The 14,792-nt window shown below is 38.1% G+C and overlaps 1 protein-coding gene and 1 pseudogene across 1 annotated transcript in view; one reads left to right on the top strand and one right to left on the bottom strand.

Moving 5' to 3' along the window:
• SPRED1 (sprouty related EVH1 domain containing 1) overlaps positions 1-14,792 on the top strand; it is a 125,217-nt gene that overhangs the window by 69,456 nt on the left and 40,969 nt on the right. The window lies entirely within an intron of this gene.
• On the bottom strand, positions 11,207-12,032 carry LOC103287469 (40S ribosomal protein S2-like; annotated as a pseudogene).

Below are 14,792 nucleotides of genomic sequence, written 5' to 3'. Positions count from 1 at the left end.
CCCTCATTAGTCTCCTCCCCCCTTTAAGTATATCTTTGCTCATTTTCCCATAACTAAACAATTTTTTAAAAATATAGGTACATTCATTTAACTTTTTCTCTACATATATAAAAATTTTTATGGCTATTATATATGATTTGGGGGGAGGGTCATTTTTGGTATCTTTTAAAGCTCATTTCATGCAACTCATCTTCTTTTTGTATAGTGCTAGGCAGAACTTCCAGAATAATATTAGATAATGTTGGTGATATGGTGGTTGTCTTTTTTTAATTTAATGGGATTTCTAGTGTTGTGTAGAGAAGTAGAATGTTAGATATTGTTTTGAGGTGTCATTTATCACAGTAAGGATGATTCCTTGATATCTCGTATTTTTCCCTCATCAGAATTTGATAGTTTTTCTGAAATCTCCATAGACTTTTTAAATTGATCTTTTCATTGAGATAATTATAGGTCATTAATTGCTCTTGTAAAGAATAATGTAGAGATCTTATTTTCCTTTTACCCAGTTTTCCCAGGGGTAACATTTTGCAAAACTAGTGTATCACAACCAGAATATATATTCACATCAACACAATCCATCACACTCATGATTTTCCCAGTTTTGTACTCATTTGGGTGTGCATTTAGGTCCATATAGTTTTATCTCATATATCCACTATGATAGAAAAGATGCAAAACAGTTCAATAACCATAAGAATCCTTTCCCCTGGTACTTAAAAGACACCTACTTCCCTCTTGGCCTGGAAACCACTCACCTGTTCTCCATTTCTATAATTTTGTCATCTCAAAAGTGTTATGTAATTGGAATCATAAATATGTTACTTCAGGATTAGTATTTTTCATTCAGCATAGTTCCCTGAGGGTTCATGCAGGTTATTGAGTGTGTATCAATAGTTTGTTCCTATTTATTGTTGCCTGGTGTTCTACAACAAATGTGTACCAAAGTTTAACCATTGACTCACTAAAGGAAATGAAGGCTCTTTACAGTTTGGAGCTATTGCAAATACAGCTGCTAAGAACGTTCATATACAAGTTTTTCTGTAAACATATGTTTTATTTCTCCGGGATAAATGACCATAATGTAATTGCTGGGAAGTGTGGTAGTTGCATGTTTAGTTTTGTAAGAAATTGCCAAACTTTTCCCCAGCGTGGCTATACTGTGTTACATTTTTACCAGAGCAATCCAGTTTCTAGGCATTTTCACCAGCATTTTATGTAGTCACTATTTTTTATTTCGTTATTGGTATAGGTGTATCATGATAGCTCATTGTGGTTTTAATTTGGATTTCCCTAACAGCTAATGATGTTGAATATCTTTTCATGTGTTTATGTGTACCGTCTTTGGTGAAATATCTGTTCACGTCCTTTGCCATTTTTCTCATTGGATTGCTTTTTTTCTGTTGAGGTTTGAGAGTTCTTTTTATATTCCAGGTATTAGTTCTTGGTTAGGGATATATGGTTTGCAAATATTTTCTCCCATTCTTTTTATCTCATTCACAGGGTCCTTTGCAGAACAAAGTTTTTAATTTTTATGAAGTCCAGTTTATCAGTTTTTTTCCTTTCAGGGATCATGATTTTGGCATCAAGTCTAAGAACTCTTTGCCTAGCCCTAGATCCCGAACATTTATCCTGTGTTTCCTTCCTAAAAGTTTTATAGTTGTTAATTTTTACCTAAGGTATGATACTTGGGTCAAGGTTAATTTCTTATGCCTATGAATGTCCAGTTTTAATAGCACCTTTTGTTGAAAAGGTTGTCCTTCCTCCATTAAATTGCTTTTTGTACTCTTGTTAAAAATCAGTTTAGCATTTTTGTATATGTTCTTCATTTTGTTTCATTGCTCTATTTTTTCCCTCCACAAGTATCATACAATACTAGTGTCCTGCTGCACAGTTTCGTGCACATTGAAAGGAAATTAATTAGAAGAAATATTTTAATATTGCTATTCGCCTTTTCTCTATAATAGAAGTGTCAACCAAATTCACGGTCGACAATGACAGATCGAAACACATGCGTGTGATTGGCGCCAGCGAGAGCTTTATATGTATTGCACATGCATGAGTCAACTTAGCCTTTTATGGATATAGAATAAACTTGCTTAGTTAGACCTGCTTTCTCTTGTAGCTAAACTTTTTCTAGCCCAGGTAATTGTCAGCAACACAGCAGTAAATATCAACACGAAGCAGATTATTATTGTAGATCACGCAGGGAGAACAAGGGTAAAATATTTAACTGCAGCAGTGTTTGACTATATTCTGCGTAGTGAGAAAACCTGAAGTCATTTTCAAGTTCCACCAGTTCTTACTTCTTTTCAGTCGGGTCAAGTTTCTTAATTTTCTAAATCTCCGTTTTCCAGCCAATGAAAAGAAAATAGGATTCTACCGAGTCTCCTATCTACCTACTCCAGGACTTCTGTGAAGATCAAATGAGATGAGGCATGTGAAAATGCTTCACAAACATTTGGTTAAATTGTACAATGTTTGCACCTGGCTGTATAGCAAGTCAGGTTCCTGGGCTGAAAAAACTCTAAGGAGGCTAGTTGCTAGGGAGAGGAAGCCGAGCGTTGCTATGTGATGTCATTACCCGGCGCCCACAGTGACCATTTCCAGGTTGGGCCGGGCTTTGGGCCACATTTTGTGCCATGGGGTCTTGGCAGCGTTGCCTGCGATTTGGTGGGATGTTGCTTCGGTGGTGGTGGTGGAGCCTGTGTCCCATTTGGGGGAAGCTGAGTGTTGGTTTGTTGGCGCCAGGTCTGTGGTGCCATTTATTTTTAAATGACCAGTGCGCATCATGGCAGCTCCTGTGTTGAGTGTCTGCCCCCGGTGGTCAGTGCATGTCATAGATACCAGTCAGATCTACGGATACTTAGCCTTTTATATATATACTAGAGGCCGATGCACGAAGATTCGTGCAAGAATGGGCCTTCCTTCCCCTGGCTGCCGGCACCGCCTTCACTCCAGCTGGAGCTGCCTTTTCACTCTGGCCCGGAGCCGCCTTTCCGCCTTCCCATGCTACCCAGAGGCCTGGAGCGGCTGAGGTAGGGCGGAATGCCTGTGTTGTCGCCATGGCGACAATGCAAGCGTCCTGCCCCGCCCCTGGCTGCTTGGCGCCTGCATATGCAAATTAACCCGCCATCTTTGTTGGGTTAATTTGCATACTCGCTCCTGATTGGCTGGTAGGTGTCACGAAGGTACGGCCAGTTTGCATCTTACTCTTTTGTTATTGTAGATATATTATTGTCGCTATATTTGTAAGTCCTAATATTGGGTAGAGTGATGTCTCCCATTTTATTCTTATGTCTCAAGATTATTTTAGCTATTCTAGGGTCTGCTTTTCAATAAATTTTAGAATAATTTTGTCCTTATTAGGATTTTGATAGGAATTGTGTTAAACCTATGGACCAATTTGGGAAGAATTGACATTTTTACTATATTGAATTTTCCAGTCCATGAATGCACATTCCTTCCCCCCCACTCCCCCCACTTTTGAATTCTTTTGACATTTTGTGATTTTTCCTCACATAGATACATTTAGTTAAGTGTGTACCTCTGTTCCATTTTTCTTGGAGCAGTTGTAAATGATGTTGTGTTCTTAATTTTGGTTAATGCATGTTTATTGTGTGTATGGAAATGTGATTAATTTTTGTTTGTTCATCCTGTTACCTTGCTGAACTCTGAGGTTTTTTTTTAGATTCCCTGGGATTGTTTAAAGTAGACATGTCATCTAAAAATATGAACAGTTTTATTTCTTTTCAATCTGTATGCCTTTTATTTTTTTCTTTCCTTATTTCAGTGGCTAGAACTTCCAGTTCTATGTTGAGCAAGAATGGCAATAGTGTACATCCTTGCTTTCGTCAGATCTTAGTAGAAACACATTCTGTTTTTCACCTTTGAGTATGACATTAGCTGTAGGTTTTTAAAATAGGCTACCTGTGTAGAATTGAGATAATTCCCCTCTATTCCTAACTTACTGATAATTTTTATTGTGAATGGTATTGTGAATGGACGTTTGAATTTGTGAAGTGCCTTTTCTGTGTTAACTGCTAGAGCTTCTTTAGCTTGATGACATGATAGATTACATTGGTTGATTTTTGAATGTTGACTCAAGCCTTTCTGAGTCAACATTCAAAAATCAATCAAAACTGGACATTCATAGCTAAAGTCTATGTACCTGGAATAAATCCCACTTGATCATGGTGTATAATCTTTTTACGTATTATTAGATTTGATTTGCTAGTATTTTGTTGAAGAATTTTGTGTTTTAGACCATGAATGATATTGGTCTGTAGTTTTATTTTTTGGTACCATCTTTGTCAGGTATTGGTTTCAGGTAATACTGGTCACATAAAATGAATTGGTAAGTGTCCCGCTCCCCTTCTGTTTTCCAGAAGAGATTATGTAAAATTGGTGTTAGTTCCTCTTTAAATATATGATTGAATTCTCCAGTTGAAACCATCTCAGTATAGAGTGTTCTCTTCTTGAGAACTTTTAAATTAAAAATTTAGTTTCTTTAATGGTTATAGGATTATTCAGGTTAACATTTTTATATTGATTGAGTATTGATAATATATGCTTTTTATACATTTGGTCCATTTCTTCTAACAGTCGTCTAGTTTATAAGTTCATAGCATCTTAATTATTCTTTTAAAAGCTAAAAGATCTTTAGCAATATCCTGTTTCATTCCTGAAATTGGTGATTTATGTCTTCATTTTTATTTGTCAGTCTTGCTAGAGTTTTGTCAATTTATTATTTTTTTAAACCAGCTTTTGTTTTATTATTTTCTCCTTTATTTTCAACTTTATTTCTGTTTTTTGTTCATTTCTTTCTGCTTGCTTAGGGTGTTTGGCTCTTCTTTTTCTAATTTCTTAAAGTAGAAATGTCAGTAATTGATTTGCGACCTCTTTCCCAACATCCATAGCCTTTTAAACTTTATTAAATTATTCAAATCTTATATATCCTATTTGGCCCCCTTCCATTTACAGGCTGAAACTCTCAATCATCATTATGTCTTTGGATATTCTTGATTTTCTAAATAACTTTTGTTATATGGATAGTGCTGTATAAGTAAATTAATAAAGGTTCATGAGTGTTAAATCATTAGATCATTGAGATTGATTTCATCAGAATGTGTGGGCCCTTCTCCAGATTGTGCAGACCCAGTTGAGGGAGAAGAGAATTGTTTAAGCTTATTTACTCTGGCAAGTAAAGATCTAACAGGCTATGATAGGGACTTTGGAAAGAGCCAAATAAAGAAGCAAGGACTATTATCTTGCCCAATCCTATATAATAAAAGGCTAATATGCAAATCGACTGAACAGCGGAATGACCGGTCGCTATAACATGCACTGACCACCAGGGGGCAGACGCTCAACACAGGAACTGCCCCCTGGTGGTCAGTGCACTCCCACCGGGGGAGTGCTGCTCAGCCAGAAGCTGTGCTCACGTCTGGCAAGCGCAGCGGCAGTGGCGGGAGCCTCTCCCACCTTCGCAGCAGTGCTAAGGCATGGTTCTAAGCCTTCAGTCAGACATCTCCCGAGGGCTCCTGGACTGCGAGAGGGCGCATGCCGGGCTGAGGGACACACACACACACACACCCGAGTGCACAAATGTACTGGGCCTCTAGTAATTTTATATTATTCTTTAGTGTGGCCACCAGGAGTTAGTCAGAGCAGTGCCCTAATTATTGTGACAGTGGGTTTCCTTCTTTAATCCCCTCAGTTCTCCATAGGGAATGTCCTTCTTGCTTATGGTCCTTAGTTTCCCAGAGTTGCTGATAGATTCCCACTATATCCCACCTCTCAGTCCCTTATCCCCTTTCATCCTCACTTTCTAGTGATTCAGTTTCTTTAATGGTTATAGGTCTATAATGGTTTTCTACTTGCTTTTCAATCAGTTTTGATAGTTACAACTTTTCTAGGAAATCAGTTATTTCATTTAATGTTTCAAATTTGAGGTCATAAAACATTACATTGCATTTATTATTTTCTAGGTGTCTTCAGTTTTGTCCCCTTTTGCATTTCTAATACTGCTAATTTGTGTTTTGAGCCCTCCTTTGTTTGACCATTTCCCTAGTCTGGGCAAAGAATCAAATAGTATAAGAATTCCTATACACCCATTACCCAAATTCACCAATTTTTTACATTTTACCACATTAGTTTTATTCTCTCTCTCTCCCCCAGTATGTACACACACACACACACACACACACACACACACACACACACACACACACTCACACACACACATTCATACTCATACTTTTTGAACCACACTGAGTGGCCAGATTATTATGATCTCTGAACGCATAATAATCTGGCCACTCAGTCTAGACCAGTGGTCGGCAAACTGCGGCTCGCGAGCCACATGCGGCTCTTTGGCCCCTTGAGTGTGGCTCTTTCACAAAATACCACTTGCGGGCACGCATGTACAGTGCGATGAAACTTCGTGGCCCATGCGCAGAAGTCGGTTTTCGGCTTTCAAAAGAAATTAAAATTGTTGTACTGTTAATATTTGGCTCTGTTGACTAATGAGTTTGCCGACCACTGGTCTAGACTGACCAGAGTTGGGATTTTAAAATAAGGTTTTTCCATGTATAAGAACTGCATTGTGGGTAGTTAGAAAGAAGCAGAGTACTTACTAGCCAGAGCCTGGGGGCCACTATCTCCTGGTCTCTTGACATATCAAGATTTGAAAGCTTTCCCTTATACATAAGTACACTGAGTGGCCAGATTATTATGCGTTCAGAGATCATCATAATCTGGCCACTCGGTGTATGTATTTATAGTAAGTTACATATATCCTACCTTTTACCCCTTAATACTTTAGTGTATTTTTCCTAAGAACAAGGATATTTTCTTAAATAACCACAGTGTAATTATTTTATTTAGGAAATTTAACGTAAGTATAGTACTTTAATGTAGGTTCCATATTCCAATTTTGTCAACTGTCTTGATAATGTTCTTATAACATTTTTGTTCCTTCCATACAAAACACATGGCATTTAGCTGTCATGTGTTTATTTTCCTTTAATCTAGAGCAGTTTCTCTTTTATGACAGACATATTGAAGGAGTACTGGCTCCCTTCTTTCCCTTTTTAGTAGCTGAATTGCTGTTATGTGAGAAATATGCCATTGTTTCTTTTGTTACTTTTTAAAATTTTCTAAAATCCCATGCAGTTCAGAACAGTGTTAAGTATAAATTTTTATTAATGATTAGTAAAACTATGTACTTGATAACAATGTAATTTCATATTTCATACTATGCCTTGGTGTTCTTCATAAAGGATACAGTTTTTATATCATCAGGAAGACTAAAGTTCATAATATGACGCAACTGTTTGAGATGCCAATTAGTGATTTTGGTTATCAAATAATTTAATTTGAATTTGGAATTTTTAATGAAATGATTCAAAGGTATTTTAGAAAGTTACTAGTAAAATTTTTTATGTTTGGTTACCAACCATACTACTTTTTAGATAATACTATTTGTAAGCATGTAATTATCTACTTGTAAGGTAGCAACCATAATAAAGTACATAGTAGTTTGAAAGTACTAGTACTAGTACATATTTAATTTTACTCTGTTCTCCCAAATTATTAGTTGTTGTAAGTTAAACAGAAATGCATTTATACTCATTTTTTGCTTGGTCTATTTTAAATGCTTGTGGAAAACAAGTCCGGTAGTTTTATGATGGGAATTTTGGTCTGTATTTCCCAAAATAACTTAGAATATATCTTCAGAAGTTTTAGTTGTTAAGTGGCCTTGGTGTTCCCTTCCCTCTCCCCTTCTTCCTTCTCTCCCCACCCCCTCTCCCCCCCATCAAATACCCTAGTATTTCTTTTAGAAGAAGGAAAAAAACAACAACATTGGGAGATTGAAATGTTTCCAATGCTTTTAGAATCCATTAACTTAAGCTTCCCAAAATCTATTCATAAGTTCTCTGAGGTCCTGAGTACCTTTATTATTCAAATTCCTCCTTTTGCCATTCTCAAAAAAGGTCTCCCCTCGTAAATACTGACCTCCCAGCCTCTAAAGCAATGGTTCTGTTATGGGTTAGTGACATCATATAGGGACCTATCTCACTATTACTACTAATATTATTTGAAGTTTTATTATATGTCAGGCAATATTTGAGTAACCTTTATTACCTCATTTAATTCTCAAAAGTCAGATGGATAATGAGTGGTTCAGACTGGATGGGACCCAGCTCATCTTAGCTGCAAAGCCCACAAGCTTAATTAATTAATATTCTATTTCAAATTTCTTTTACACAGTACTGACCTTTGTGGGGGCAGGGGGAGGGGGCGGTGTCCGTACCTGTTCCTTCTATTACTCATACTTTAAATCATTTTCCTTTGGACACTTTTCACTCATGGAAACATCCATTTTCAGTAACCACCTTCCCCCCCACACCCCCCCCGCCCCCGCCCCTTTCTCTTTTAAGTCCTAGCCTGATACTATAGGGGAATGACTTCTCCTCCCTTTCTCCCCTCATCTGTATCAGATTTTAATATGTTTATGCTAATTATAGGTTCACTTGCTTAATTTTAGACTTTACCTGTTCATGTGTATTTTTTTCATAATTAACACTTATTCAATCTTAATAGAAGAAAGAAAAAAACATTGTTCTTGTCAGTACTTGATTGAAAGACTTTAAGATCTCATTAAAATATTCATGGTTCCAAAAGTATTAATCTAGCTAGAAAATAATTTAAACTGGTATGTCTTACCCAACTTAGGTCTGTTCAGATCTGTATTAGAATGCAAAGCTATTCTTCTAAATACCCTTACATAGTTGTATTTTTCCTCCTTCATTATTATAGTCACTTCCTAAGGCTGCGTGCAGCTAGTCTATTTGCAACAATTATATTCTACTCAAACCTAGTCATGACTGTTGGTATGTCAAAGTCTGAAAAAAATTTTTTTTGATACAGTCATAAACATTAAAGTGCTTTTGAATCTATTGTTGCTTTTTTTCTAGCTTTAAAATTTTTCATCATACATTAATTTTTTTAGTTTCTAGTCCTATATAATAAGGAGGCAATAGCAAATTGACCATCACTCTAACACACAAGATGGCCGGCAGGGGAGGGCAGTTGGGGGTGACCAGGCCTGCAGGAGAGGCCAGTTGGCGGGGGAGAGGGGGAACCAGGCCTGCAGGGGAGGGCAGTTGGGGGCATCCAGGCCAGCAGGGGAAGGCAGTTAGGGGCGACCAGGCTGGCAAGGGAGGGCAGTTAGGGGTGACCGAACCAGCAGGAGAGGGCAGTTGAGGCGACCAGGCCTGCAGGGGAGGACAGTTAGGGGCAATCAGGCCAGCAGGGGAGCAGTTAGGCGTCGATCAGGTTGTCAGGGAAGTGGTTAGGGGGTGATCAGGCAGGCAGGCAGAAGCGGTTAGGGGCAATCAGGCAGGCATGCAGTTGGGAGCCAGCAGTCCTGGATTGTGAGAGGGATGTCCAACTGCCCGTTTGGTGGGATCGGGCCTAAACGGGCAGTTGGACATCCCTCGAGGGGTCCCAGATTGGAGAGGGTGCAGGCTGGGCTGAGGGACACACACACACACACACACACACACACACACATGCACGAGTTTCATGCACCAGGCCTCTAGTAAATAATAATACATTTCTAATCCCAGCACACTTGTAAGTGAACAAAAGTTCAAAAAGTTCTAGTATTATGCTGATTCTAAAACATGACTCCTTGATTTGTTTTTATTTGTTAACAAGCCATATCCTTAATGGATCTTAAAGGTTATTGATGTCATATTACTTGGGCAACATATTCTTTCATAGTTACTCTTGTTGTGTCAGTCTTATATTAAACATTCACTTTACAGTTGCTATTTACACTATACTTATCTTTATATTCATTTAATGTAAAATATTTTGGGTAGAAATGAGGGCAGAGCCACTGATCCACTTTTCATTTTTACTCTCTAATTTATAAATGTTTTTCAAAGTTAACCATGGAGGTCTGATGAAATTTACATACTTCCAGAACTCTTTAACTCTAGAAAGAGGTATATTCGGCTATTAATTAGGATCACTTAGAGATGTATTTCAGGTTTAACAACTGTATATACAGAATGTTTTTCAGATAATATTTGTAATGGCTGTGGCATTTGCCTTTAGGAGAGTCTTAACAGACTTTAGAATTACTTATCTTGTACCAGATATATGTAAAGAAGCTCTAGAACTAAGTGTAGGTCATGTATTCTGGGAGAGCTGTAACCACTGCAGCTCTGTAGAGTACCTTTTAGTTTACGACATTGGTAATTAATAGGTATAGCTCTCTATTGGCTAGAAATAGTTTATCTCATTACCTATTTTTCCTGCAGAGTAAATAAATCACCCACTGATGTTGTATTGGTGAATTGTAATTGCTTGCCAAAAATGTAATGGCTGTTTTCTACAGTTTGGTTGTTAATTATATATCAACTAGTGTTCCCGTTGCAGGAAAAATCCTGCAATAGGATTTCCTGCTGCACTCTACCCCGCCTCCGCTCCTCCCTTGTCGCCCGCCCCGCCTTCTCCGCCAGCCCGCCTGCTTTTCCCTTCGCCCCCAGCCCCACCTCCGTTCCGCCCTTGTCACCCGCCCCGCCTTCTCCACCAGCCTGCCTGCTTTTCCCTTCACCCCGGACCCTGACTTCGCTCCTCCCTTCTCCTCCCCCCCCCCCCGCCGGCTTGCTTGCTTCTTCGAAGCTTTACTCCCTTCTGCAGCTCTTGGCTTCTTTCGACGCTGTCTTGATATGTAAATTAGCCGCCATCTTTGTTGGGGTAATTTGCATACTCGTCCTGATTGGTTGGTGGGCGTGGCTTGGCTGGTGGGCGTGGCTTAGGTGTAGCGAAGGTGCGGTCAATTTACATATTTGTCTATTATTAGATATGAATATGGTAAACATTGAGCTCTGCTTTCTGTATGCCTATTATTATCAATATTACTGTTACCTTAATATACATAATTAATATAGTGAAAACTCCAATGGACTAAAGTCAAAGCACATTGTTCCGATATAGTTTAGGGGCAACAGAAGGAGGGAGGCAGCAGAATTCACTAATTTTTAAGAATCTTTGCAGCCCTTAAAACTTTTTGTTTTTCAGGAATGCAAACTTAGTATTAATTACATGGTAGGTAAAAGTCTTTTGAGGCATTATTTTACCTATTTTTTTTTTAAGCAGGCTTAATTCACTTTATTTTTCTTGTATAAAATTATGTTGTGGCCACAGCTGGAGCCTGGGTCCTCTGTACAGAAACTCTGGTGTGGGTCTTTACAAGATGGTCAATGAATTCCTGATGGGGAGACTTGGTGAACACCGTCTCTTTCCAGAGATCTGGGGTGAGACAGCTGTAGGTCTTGAGATGGCATCAAAGTTGGCCTTGGCATAGTTGCCCAGGGTGGCAGTGCAGCCCCTGGCTGAGGTATAGCAGTGGTCAATACCAGCCATCATCAGCAACTTCTTAGGCACAGAGGCCAAGACAATGCTAGTACCCCTGGGGGCAGGGATGAGGCCCACCAGGACAGAGCCACAGCAGCCAGTCATCTTGCACGGAACGGTGTGGGGCTTGCCTTGTTTCCCCAGTAGCCTCGCTGCACAGGGACAATAAAGAGCTTGGCCAGGATAATGGCTCCATGGATGGCAGTGGCTACACCCAGACCAACATATCCATTGTAGTCCCCAATGGCGACAAATGCCTTCAACCCGGTCCTCTGGCCTGCAGCACATGTCTGCTTTTGCATGGGCATAATCTTCAAGACCTCATCCTTTAGGGATGCCCCCAAGAAAAAGTCAGTGATCTCAGATTCCTTGATTGGCAAGGAGAATGGATAGATCTCCTCCAGGAACTTGATCTTCATATCCTTGACCAGGCGGCCCAGCTTGGTGACAGGGATCTACTCCTTGTCCTCGGCTTTGTCACCACCAGCTCTGTGGCCTCGGCCCTGGATGCCGCTGCCACCTCCTATTCCAGGGCCCCCGGGTCCTCCAGGCCCTCCTGTAGCACCAATGTCATCTGCCATTTGGCGTTTCCTTGGAAAAGAAGCTCTACCTACCTTTTAAAATACAACTTTAATGTCTTTTATTAATTTGAGGTGGACAGTTATCCTTGTCCTTAATGTGATGAGAGTAAATTTTTTTATTTGTTTGTTTGTTAATCCTTACCTGAGGATATTTTTCCCACTGATTTTTTTTTTAGAGAGTGGAGGAAGAGAGGGAGGGAGAGAAAGAGAGAGAAACATCAATGTGACCGAACACAGTGATTGGTTGCCTCCTGCATGCACCCCGATTTGGGCCAAGAATTGAACCTGTGACCCTTTGGTGTGCAGGCCGAAGCTCTAACCATAGAGCACACCAGTCAGGGCAAGAGTGAGTTTATTTTTTAATGCTACTTAAAGTCAGAAGCAAAACAATGTTCTAATATATTGTGTGACTTAGATGAGAAATTGTTATACTTTGGATAGGGAGGTTTTGAGATTATGTATAAATTGAGTGATGCAGAATGCTTTAGGGAGTTATTTTTAAAATTATGTACAAAGAACGATGGCTAGTTGTGCAAGTAGATTAACTGCTTTTTTTCTTTCATCTCGCTGCCTGTTCCTACATTCTGAATGGTTACTACCATAGTAGCTTTTCCTAAATATATAATATGAAAAATAAAATATTTTTATTTCCTAATATCATTTTATAGATAAAAGTTAATAATATAAATTTACATCTAGTTTATAATTAGATGCATATTGTATGGCATGTAATCTTAATATTTACATGACTTTTAGGAGGAACACATTCTTGCATAGGTATTTGTATGAGTCATAGAGCTAGTTAATTATCCTTCCTCAGTGTATTTTAAATTTTTTAAAAATTGATTTTTAGAGAGGGGCCAGGGGAGAGGGAGGGAAGGAAACATTGATGTGAGAGAGAAACATCAGTTGGTTGCCTCCAGCACTTCCCCTACCAGGGACTGAGCCCACGGTCTTTTGGTTCACAGAACTACGCCCACCCAACTGAGCCACACCAGTCAGGGCTTTCTTCAGTGTATTTTAAAACTCTTATGTGTTTTGGGAGCCTCTAAAAAATAGGTGCCTTTTGTAAAAAAGTGGTAGAGATGAGTGTAAATCATGTTGCAATTTTTTCTTACTGAAAGAGAATAGTTGGAAAATAACTTTTTAAGAGAAGGGTTAATTCAGCAATATTTTCAAGTATTAAAAATTAATTTAGTGATATCTTTATGTACTAATTATAAGACCAAGCTCACTTTTTTATGTTCTTTTAAAACAATTTCAATTTAACATTGTTTTCTAAAATACATATTGCTTTTCTTACTTTTTATGAACACAGTAAAAACGTTGTAATAATCCTTAGTAAATCTCTACAAAATGCTGAAACAAAGTGCTAATAAATAAAAGCCCTGCATAAGCAAAGTGCTAATAAGTAAAAGCCTTTCTTTTATTGTACAAGTAGAGTCATTAAAGTACAGGAAACAAAACTCTTGAGGCAGTTTCATTATGTTGCTTCTATCAGGCAAGGCAGAATTTAGTCACCTCTTGATTCTTTCAGAATTAACAAAACTTATTATTAAAAAATCCATATATTCAGTGATAAGTTGGTGAAGGTTTAACAATCAGCTCTCCAGGGGGAGAAAAAGGTAGTGATTTATAACATTTACATACTCCCACCATGGCTGACTTCATTCAATATGACACCACTGCATGAGGAGTTGGGAAGGAGTAAACAGTAGTATTCCATTATTTTTTCTTTTGCTCCTTGTGCCTTTGGTATCATATCCAAGAAATTATTGCCAAATCCAATGTTCTGAAGCATTTGTCCTATGCATTCTTCTAAGAGTTTTATTGTTTTTGTTCTTATTTAGGTCCTTGATCCTTTTGAGTTAATTTTTGTATATGGTTTAGGTGAGAATCCAACTTCATTTCTTTGCATGTGAATATCCAGTTTTCCTAGTACCATTTGTTGAAAAAACTGTCCTTTCCCCTATTGTTGTTAAATGTGTTGAGATATTTTCCTTCTAGTCCTAATTTGTTGAGTGTTTTTATTATGAAAAGATGTTTTATTTTGTCCAGTGCCTTTTCTGCATTAGTTGAGATGATCATGTGTGTGGTTTTTTTTCATTCATCCTGTCCATGTGGCATATTACATTCATTACTTTTCATGTGTTGAATAATCCTTATATTCAAGGAATGTATTCCATTTGGTCCTAATGTATGTAGTCCTTCTAATATGCTGCTGAAACTGGCTTTCTAGTATTCATTGAGGATTTTTGCATCCATGTTCATAAAGGATATTTGAGTACAGTTTTTTTGTAGTGACCTTGTCTAGCTTTGGTATCAGGATAATGCTGATACCAAAATGATATACAGAATGATGTAGGAAGTGTTCGCTCCTCTTCAAATATTTGGAAAAGTTTGTGAGTATTGGTATTAGTTCTTTAAATGTTTCATATAATTTACCACTGAAGCCATCAGTTTCAGGGTTTTCCTTTATTGAGAGGATTTTGATTACTGGTGACATCTCTTTAGTAGTTATAGTTCTTTTGAGATTTTTAAATTTATTTCTGACTTAGACTTGGTCTGTTTTATTTCTAGTAATTTGTCCATTTCTTCTAGGTTATGCAATTTATTGTCATACAGTTGCTAATAGTACTGTTATACTCCTTTTTATTTCTGTAGAATCAGTAGTAATGTATGAATTTTTATTTCTGATTTTTATAATTTGCATCTTTTCTTAGTTCATCTAGCTAAAGGTTTGCCAATTTTATCTTTTTGTAGAACCAACTTTTGGTT

Source organism: Eptesicus fuscus, chromosome 5 (genome assembly GCF_027574615.1).
Source record: "Eptesicus fuscus isolate TK198812 chromosome 5, DD_ASM_mEF_20220401, whole genome shotgun sequence".
NCBI lineage: Eukaryota > Metazoa > Chordata > Mammalia > Chiroptera > Vespertilionidae > Eptesicus > Eptesicus fuscus.
The sequence above is the reverse complement of the archived record's forward strand: the minus strand, read 5'-3'. Positions and strand labels throughout refer to the sequence as shown.